At 43.5% G+C, this 7274-nt stretch overlaps 1 long non-coding RNA gene across 1 annotated transcript; it reads right to left on the bottom strand.

Moving 5' to 3' along the window:
- Positions 1 to 277: 277 nt before the first annotated feature.
- LOC110196009 (uncharacterized) lies at positions 278 to 6854 on the bottom strand. Its single transcript, XR_002321076.2, has 3 exons — positions 6515 to 6854; positions 2206 to 2314; positions 278 to 1459 (listed from the first exon to the last, which is right to left on the bottom strand). It is a non-coding gene; the product is annotated as an uncharacterized LOC110196009 (long non-coding RNA).
- Positions 6855 to 7274: the final 420 nt, after the last annotated feature.

Genomic DNA, 7274 nt, shown 5'->3' with positions numbered 1-7274 from the left:
CTGAGGATGAAGCAGGATCCCCACCTCTCTGGCAGGAGGAAATGGACTCAAGAGGCAGAATGAGACATATTTTTAGAAGGGGCCAATGTGGGCATTTGTTTTGCTGATCTATCTAACCTCTCTGTCTGTCTGTCTATCTATTTATTGTGAGGACTTTTCTTTTTAAATTTTGCAATAGGGGAAAGGAAAAGTGCAGGGAGACTGATAATAAATGTGGAAAATATAAATAAAGGAATAAGTAAATAAATGCAAAAAAAGAAAACTGGGTCCGCTCCTTGGCACCATTGGGGATTAGAGTAAGAGCTTTATTCCTTTTCATGCAGCAGGATTTAGGGGTCAATACCCCTGAAAACAAGTATTACAATTGATTTTGGGGAAGAGGCTTTTAATGATAAACTAGTGCTAATCTCAATTTAAATGCAATCAATAAAGCAACAAGCATTTATGAAGTACTCAGTGCCTTCCCTGTAAGATTCTCTCCAATCTATCCTATCTGTAACTTTTTTGTACATAGCTGTTTGCTCCTTTTCTCTCCCATCAAACTGGGAGCTCCCTGAGGAAAGGAGCTGTCCATTTGCTTTTTTTTATGTCCCCAGCAGTGCCTGGCACATAGTTAAACCCTTAGTTAATACCTGCCGAGTGACTGACCCATAGAACTAGCATTTATGAAGGGCTTACTGTGTATTAAGCTCTGGGCTGGATGAAGGAATTACAAAGACAGAAAACAAAAGAATAAGACCCTTAATATTTAATTATTGACACTAGCTGCCTGGTGTGTGTCCTCTGCCCTCTCCATGATGGTTCCCTTTCCTCTTTTTGCTTTAAACCCCAGAAAAGTCATGTGTTCCTCCTAAAATTTTTCATAGCAGTTTACCTGGACCTTTTCTTTACACTGAACATATCCTCACTTTTATCACAGTTACTCGTGTACAAGTTTTCTATGTCCTTCCTCCATGAGACTGGAAATACTTCAAGGGCAGGGACTATGTCTTGTTTCAACTTTGTATCATCAAGGCTCAGTGTAGTAGGGATTCTTAACTTTTTTTGCTGCCATGGCCCCTTGGCCATCTAGGGGAGCCTCTGGACTCCTAAGAAGAATACTTTTAAGTAACTGAAGGAAATGTCATATTTCAGTCTGAAGTTAGGAACAATAAAGATGTAATTTTTTCCTAGCTAATTTTATAGATTAACCCCTTGAAATGTATACAGGAACCACAGGTTAAAACCCCCCACCCAAGTCCAGTCCATTGCCTATGTGGGGCCAAATCTTTCAGTAGCAAGACTAGGGTGGTTCCCCCCCATCCCACTTATTGCTTGACCTTATAAATCTTTGCTATGTGCTTGGGACTGTGTGTGGAAGGATGAAAGATATGTGGAATTTTAGACCCCAGTGGTGCATTGGGTGATGTGACATGAGGAAGTACTCCAGAAGGAGGGTTGTGAAAGGTCAGGCTTGTACCTGTGAGGAGAGAAAATGGCAGAACTTTAGTACAAAGGAGACATGTCTATGACAGTCCTTGTTTGAGATTCTGTCTGTGTTTGCTGGGGTAGGGGAGAGGAAGGGTGTGGAATAGACAATGAATCTCCATGATTCCCCACCCCACCCCCACACTCTCTGCTCCCCCCCTGACTTGGAGGAAGAGTGTTGCTAAGGAACATTGATGCAGGTTTTTAGAAACACCAGCCAATGAGAACCCTGGAAAAATCTGCAGACACCTTCGCCAGAGACTGTTCAAGTGGCTCATTATACAGACCAGCAGAGGAGAAATGTATTGTTAACTCTTTGGGTTCTGAGAAAGATTTGGTTTTCCTTAGCTTTTCAAGGAAAACAAGCAAAAATTTATAGAACCTGCTATGTTCCCAGCTCAGTGCCAAGTCCTGGGGATAAAATGTGTGTGTGTGTGTGTGTGTTACACACACACACACACACACATATACATATATACACTTATATATGTGTGTGTGTGTGTTACACACACATATATACATATATCTCTATATAGAGATATATGTATTTATATTTATACTTGTGTATCTGTATGCACACACACACACACACACACATACATGAATGTAAAGAAACCTAAATGAAAAAGGAATTGGCACATTCTGAACTCTACCCGTGATTTCACTGATACAGGGTACCCCCAGGTGAGGAACCTTTCTCTATGGGTGCTGCAGTTGGGCACCTTCTCTGCTATTTACCATTCCAGTGAGATGCTCAGAGCACAGAAGTGAAGTGACTGTCCCAGGGGCATGGACACTAGACACTGAGCCAAACTGGCTTTGAGACTGGCTCCCCATCCATCCTAGGCTGTGGATAAAAGGCAGAAAGAGAAAAAATACAAGAAAGTTAGATACCAGGGAATTAGGAAAGGATGCCATTAGCAGGTATGGTTTCAGAAAAAGAATGTTTCATGTGGAAATGGTGCCTGGGTTGAGTCTTGAAGGAAAAGAAGGGATGTATGAGGCTGATTTGAGGAAGGAGTGCTTTCTAGACATGGAGAATGGCCAGGACAGATTCAGGGAGACAGGAAGGGGGAGGGTTTTTGTGAGGATCAGAGAGAAGGTGAGCTTGTCTCACAGGGTTCAAGATAGGGAGTCATATCCAAGGAGTGGGTGAAGATGGGTTGTGACCAGGTTGTATTGGGCCTTCAGAACGAACAGGAGAAGTTTGCACTTGATCCTAGAGGCCATAGGGAGCCACTGGATGTCCTTGAGTAGGAGAGTGACAAGGTCAGATTTGAGCTAAAGGAAAATCCCTTCTGCAGCTGCTGGGCTGGAAGGGAAAATATTAGAAGCAAGGACACCCGTTAGGAGGCCATTTCCATTATCTCAGTGAGAGGTGATTGGAGCAGGAACTGAGGTGAAGGCTGTGTGAGGAGATAGCAGGGGCCTGATGAGAGAGATATGGTGGAGAGATGGATGGCCAGATTGGGAACTGATCGGACAGGTGGAGTGAGAGAGAATGAGGAACTGAGGAGAATTTTGAAATTGGGAAACAGGAAGAATGGTGGTGCTTTCAACAGAAATAGGGCAATTTGGGTGATAGGTGGGGCTAGTGGGAAAGGTAATATAGGAGATCTGTTTTGGACCTCACAGCATCAAAGAATTTTCACGTTAGTAGGGATCCAGCAGCCATCAAATGCAATCCATATTCTAAAGGAATCTTCACCATAACACAAGTAATAAGTGATCCTCCAACCTCTGCTGGAAGCCTTCCAAGGTGGTGCCTCCTCCCATGCCCTCCTGTCTGTGCAGCCTATTCCCCTTTGGCACTTTCTGGACAGCTCTCATTGGTAGGAAGTTGGGCAGTTTTGACTGACATTGAGCCTCTTTCCCATTAGGACACCATCCTCCTGGTTCTGTTTTCTGGGGCCTTTTCCCCTGTGACTTCTCTACCTACACTTGATGATGGCTTTCATGTCTCCCCTATGCTTCCTTACTCCAGGCTAAACATCCCAAGCTCCTTCAATTAATCCACATGTGTCATGAACTGATGATCTTTCACCCTCCTGGCTATTCTTCTCTGGATACTGTCTGGCTTTTCAATGTCCTCAGTCAACCATAATGCCCACAGCTCAACATAATCCTCAAGATGAGCTATATGAAGGGCAGAGAAAATTGGGACCATCCCCCACCTCCCTAGTCATGGAATCTGTGCCCCTGTTAATGCAGCAGGAGATTGAATATTGGCTACTGCACCACACTGTTCACCCATTTGGGGCTCACAGTGCACTCAAATCTCCAGATCTTTTCAGAAAACCTGTTGATCCATGCCTCCTTCAACTTATACTTGTAAAGCTGACTTTTTTTGTACCCAAGTAGAAGATTTAACATTTGTCCCTACTGAATGTCATCTTATTGATTTTGTGATATCTCTAGTACATTGTGATTTGAAATATCTAAACAGGCAGTTGGTGAGGTGGGCCTGAAGCTCAGGAGAGGCTGAGGCTGGACATGTAGATGTGTCATGTGCAGAGGGTTGATCATTAAACGCAAGAAGCTGGTGAGGTCAGAGAGAGTGAAGGAAGAGGCAGAGTTAGAGAGAAATAGAGAACACAGTGAGAAAGGTAGAGGAGAAAGAGAGAAAAAAGAGAGAAATAATAGAGAAAGAGAAATTAGAAGGATAAGAGATGGAAGAGAGAGAGATGCACACATACACAGAGACAGAGACAGAGAGACAGAGAGAGAGAAACAGAGAGAAAGAGAGATAAAGCCTACTGGGAAATGGCTGAACAGCTCATAGTGTATGAAAGGGACACCATATTCTGATGCCCTAATGAATGACAAAATGGACAACTTCAGAGGACATGAGAAGACCTCAGTAACATGATGCAGAGCAGGACAGTGACAACAGCCTTACCAAGAAAGACATCTCATCTGTACCTCCAGACCCTCCCTGCTGCCATCTTCCCTATTACTGTCCAGGGCACCACCCTCCTCCTCCTGATCACTTAGGCCCCCGACTTCAGTGTCCCTGGGGCTCACCAGCTAGTGTCCTCCTGGATTCCTCCCTCTCTCTCACTCCTCTCTATTTTATCTCCCACCAACAGTTCTGCATTATACTTTTGTGAGACCTTTTCCCTACTCTATCGCACCCCACCTTTGCAAACTCCTAGGTGCCAGCCCTCATCAGCTCATACCTTAACTACTTCAATGGTCTGCTTGGGGGGTGGTCTGTCTTAACTGTCTCCCCATGGGAGGCTATCCTACACTTACTTGTCAATTTTTTTTTCTTTTTAAAGAAATTTTAATGTTTTTTTTTTCATTTTAAGTACTAAATTGTTTCTCTCCCTCCCTCTCTATTTCACACCAGAGAAGGGCACCATTTGAAACCGATATGTATACCTTTCAGTTTGAGATTAGAGAAAGTAAAGAAGTAATTTTTTTCCCCATCTAATTTTATAGACCCTCCCTTGAAATCTATCCATAGGACATAGGTTAAGACCTCTCGTCAAGTCCCTTTCACATGTGGGGCAAGATCTTTCAGTAGTAAGACCAGGTTGTTTCCCCCCCATCTATTCCCTGACCTTATAAATCTTAGGTATGTACATGAGATTGTGTGTAGAAGGATGAATGATATGTGGAATTTTATATCTAAATGGTGGACTGGGTGGAAGGGACATGAGGGTGAGCTCGTGAAAGGGGGCTCTGAAAGGCCAGGCTTGTGCCTGCGAGGAGAGAAGATGGCTGAATTATAGTACAAAAGAGCAGTATCTATGAGAGCCATTTTAAAAAAAATCTGTGCTGTGATAGTTGGGCTAGAAAGTCTAAGCACTTTTAAGAGACAATGAAGCTCCATGATTCCCCACCCCACCCCCACATTCTCTGCTCCTCCCGACTTGGAGGAAGAGTGTTGCTAGGGAACGTTGGAGCAAGTTTTTAGAAAATCCAGCCAATGAGAGCCCAGAAATGATCTGCAGACACCTTGCGCCATAGACTGTTCAAGTGGCTTATTATACAGACCAGCAGAGAAGGGATGTATTGTTAACTCTATAGATTCTGACACAAGTTTGGTTTTCATTTGCTTATCAAGTAAATTAGGTAAGCATTAATGGAAACTGCCCTGTGCTAGGTCTGAGGATACGCATATGTGTGTGTATATATGTACATAGACATACATGTATATACACACAGAGAGACATAGGTATGTATGTATGTATATAGCTGAGTATATATATATATATATATATGCGTGTGTATATGTATACACCTCTGTGTGTTTGCATTTATCTATATGCATCTATACATACATATATGTAAAAAAACTAAGTGAAAAGGGAATAGGCACATTCTGAAGTCCACCTGTGATTTCACTGATACGGGGTACCCCCCCCCAGTGAGGAACCTTTCTCTAGGGGTGCTGCATTTGGGCACCTTCTCGGCTGTTTATCATCCCAGAGAAATGCTCAGAGCACAGGTGAAGGGCATGGGGCAACTTGATACTGGGGCATACAGGCTTTGAGCCTGGCTCTCCATCCATTCCTAGGATGTAGATAAAGGCATAAAGAGAAAAAATACAAGAAAGTCAGACACAAAGGACTCCGTTAGCAGTCATGGACTCAGGAAAGGAAAGTTTCATATGGAAATGGTGCTTGGGTTGAGTCTTGAAGGAAAAGAAGGGATGAGTGAGACAGAGGTGAGGAGAGATTGCATTCTAGACATGGGAATGTCCAGTGCAGATTCAGGGACACAAGAGGGGTAAGGTTGTTTGTGAGGAACAGAGAGAAGGCCGGTTTACACGGCAAAGTTCAAGATGGGGAGTCATGTCCAATGAGGTGAGAGAATATAAGTTGGAGATAGGTAGTATAGGGCTTTAAAAATTAATTGGGAGGGAGGATTCTGGGAAAATGGAGGAACAAGGCTGGAAATTACTTTTTAAAAAAATTCTCCCACAAACAATATAAAATAATACCTCGTAGTGAACTTTGAGCAGCAGAGATCATTAAAAGTTAGGGTAAAACAGATGTTCAGCCCCAGACAACTTGGGAAGACTGAGGAACGATCTTACCTCCAGGTGTGGTGGTCTGTCCCTATTAAAGTGCAAATACCTCCAGGGAGATAATGCCAAATCAACTAACAACAAACCATGGAGGCAGCTGTGTAGGGGACAGCTTCAGCTTCAGAAACTTTCACCCCATGGACCTTGTAGGGGTCAGGTGGCTGATCAGGGGCAGATTGCAGTACAAGCTGTTGCTGGATGCAGGGCTCAGGTATGCTGATCAGAAAAGGTCCAGGTCGTGGCTGCAGGCAAGGAGCACAGCTGCAGAAGGGATGCAGGGGTCCTGCCCACTGTGGTCACTGACAGGAGAGCAGAGTCCCTGATTTTGGTTCCAGGGCAGAGGAGTGAGCTGAAGTTTATAGCCACAGGAGGGACCATAGGGAGTAGGGGCATTTGTGGTAACAGCATTGCTGGGGGCCCTGGTCATGGTTCAGTGGCAGAGAGGAATACCTGAGGTCAGGCTCTCAGATATGTCAGAAAATAACAGCACCAGAAACCTGAAGCCTGAAACATTAACCTCCATGCTTCAGGACTAGAACCTGACTCGAACATAAAGTTAATAACTAAGAGATAAACTTCTAAAAATGAGTGAGCAAAAGTGAAAGAAACTGACCATAGCTAGCTACTATGGTGATATAGAAGATCTGGGTTCAAAACAGGTACTTGTACTTTAAAGAAAAATGTAAAATGGTCACAAGCCAAAAAAGAGTTCCTGAAAGAGCTTAAAAAAAGACTTTAAAAATCAAATAAGAGAGGTTGAGGAAAAATT

This window comes from Phascolarctos cinereus, unplaced genomic scaffold, assembly GCF_003287225.1.
Source record: "Phascolarctos cinereus isolate Bilbo 61053 unplaced genomic scaffold, phaCin_HiC Scaffold_4;HRSCAF=312, whole genome shotgun sequence".
NCBI classification, from domain to species: Eukaryota; Metazoa; Chordata; class Mammalia; order Diprotodontia; family Phascolarctidae; genus Phascolarctos; species Phascolarctos cinereus.
The sequence above is the reverse complement of the archived record's forward strand: the minus strand, read 5'-3'. Positions and strand labels throughout refer to the sequence as shown.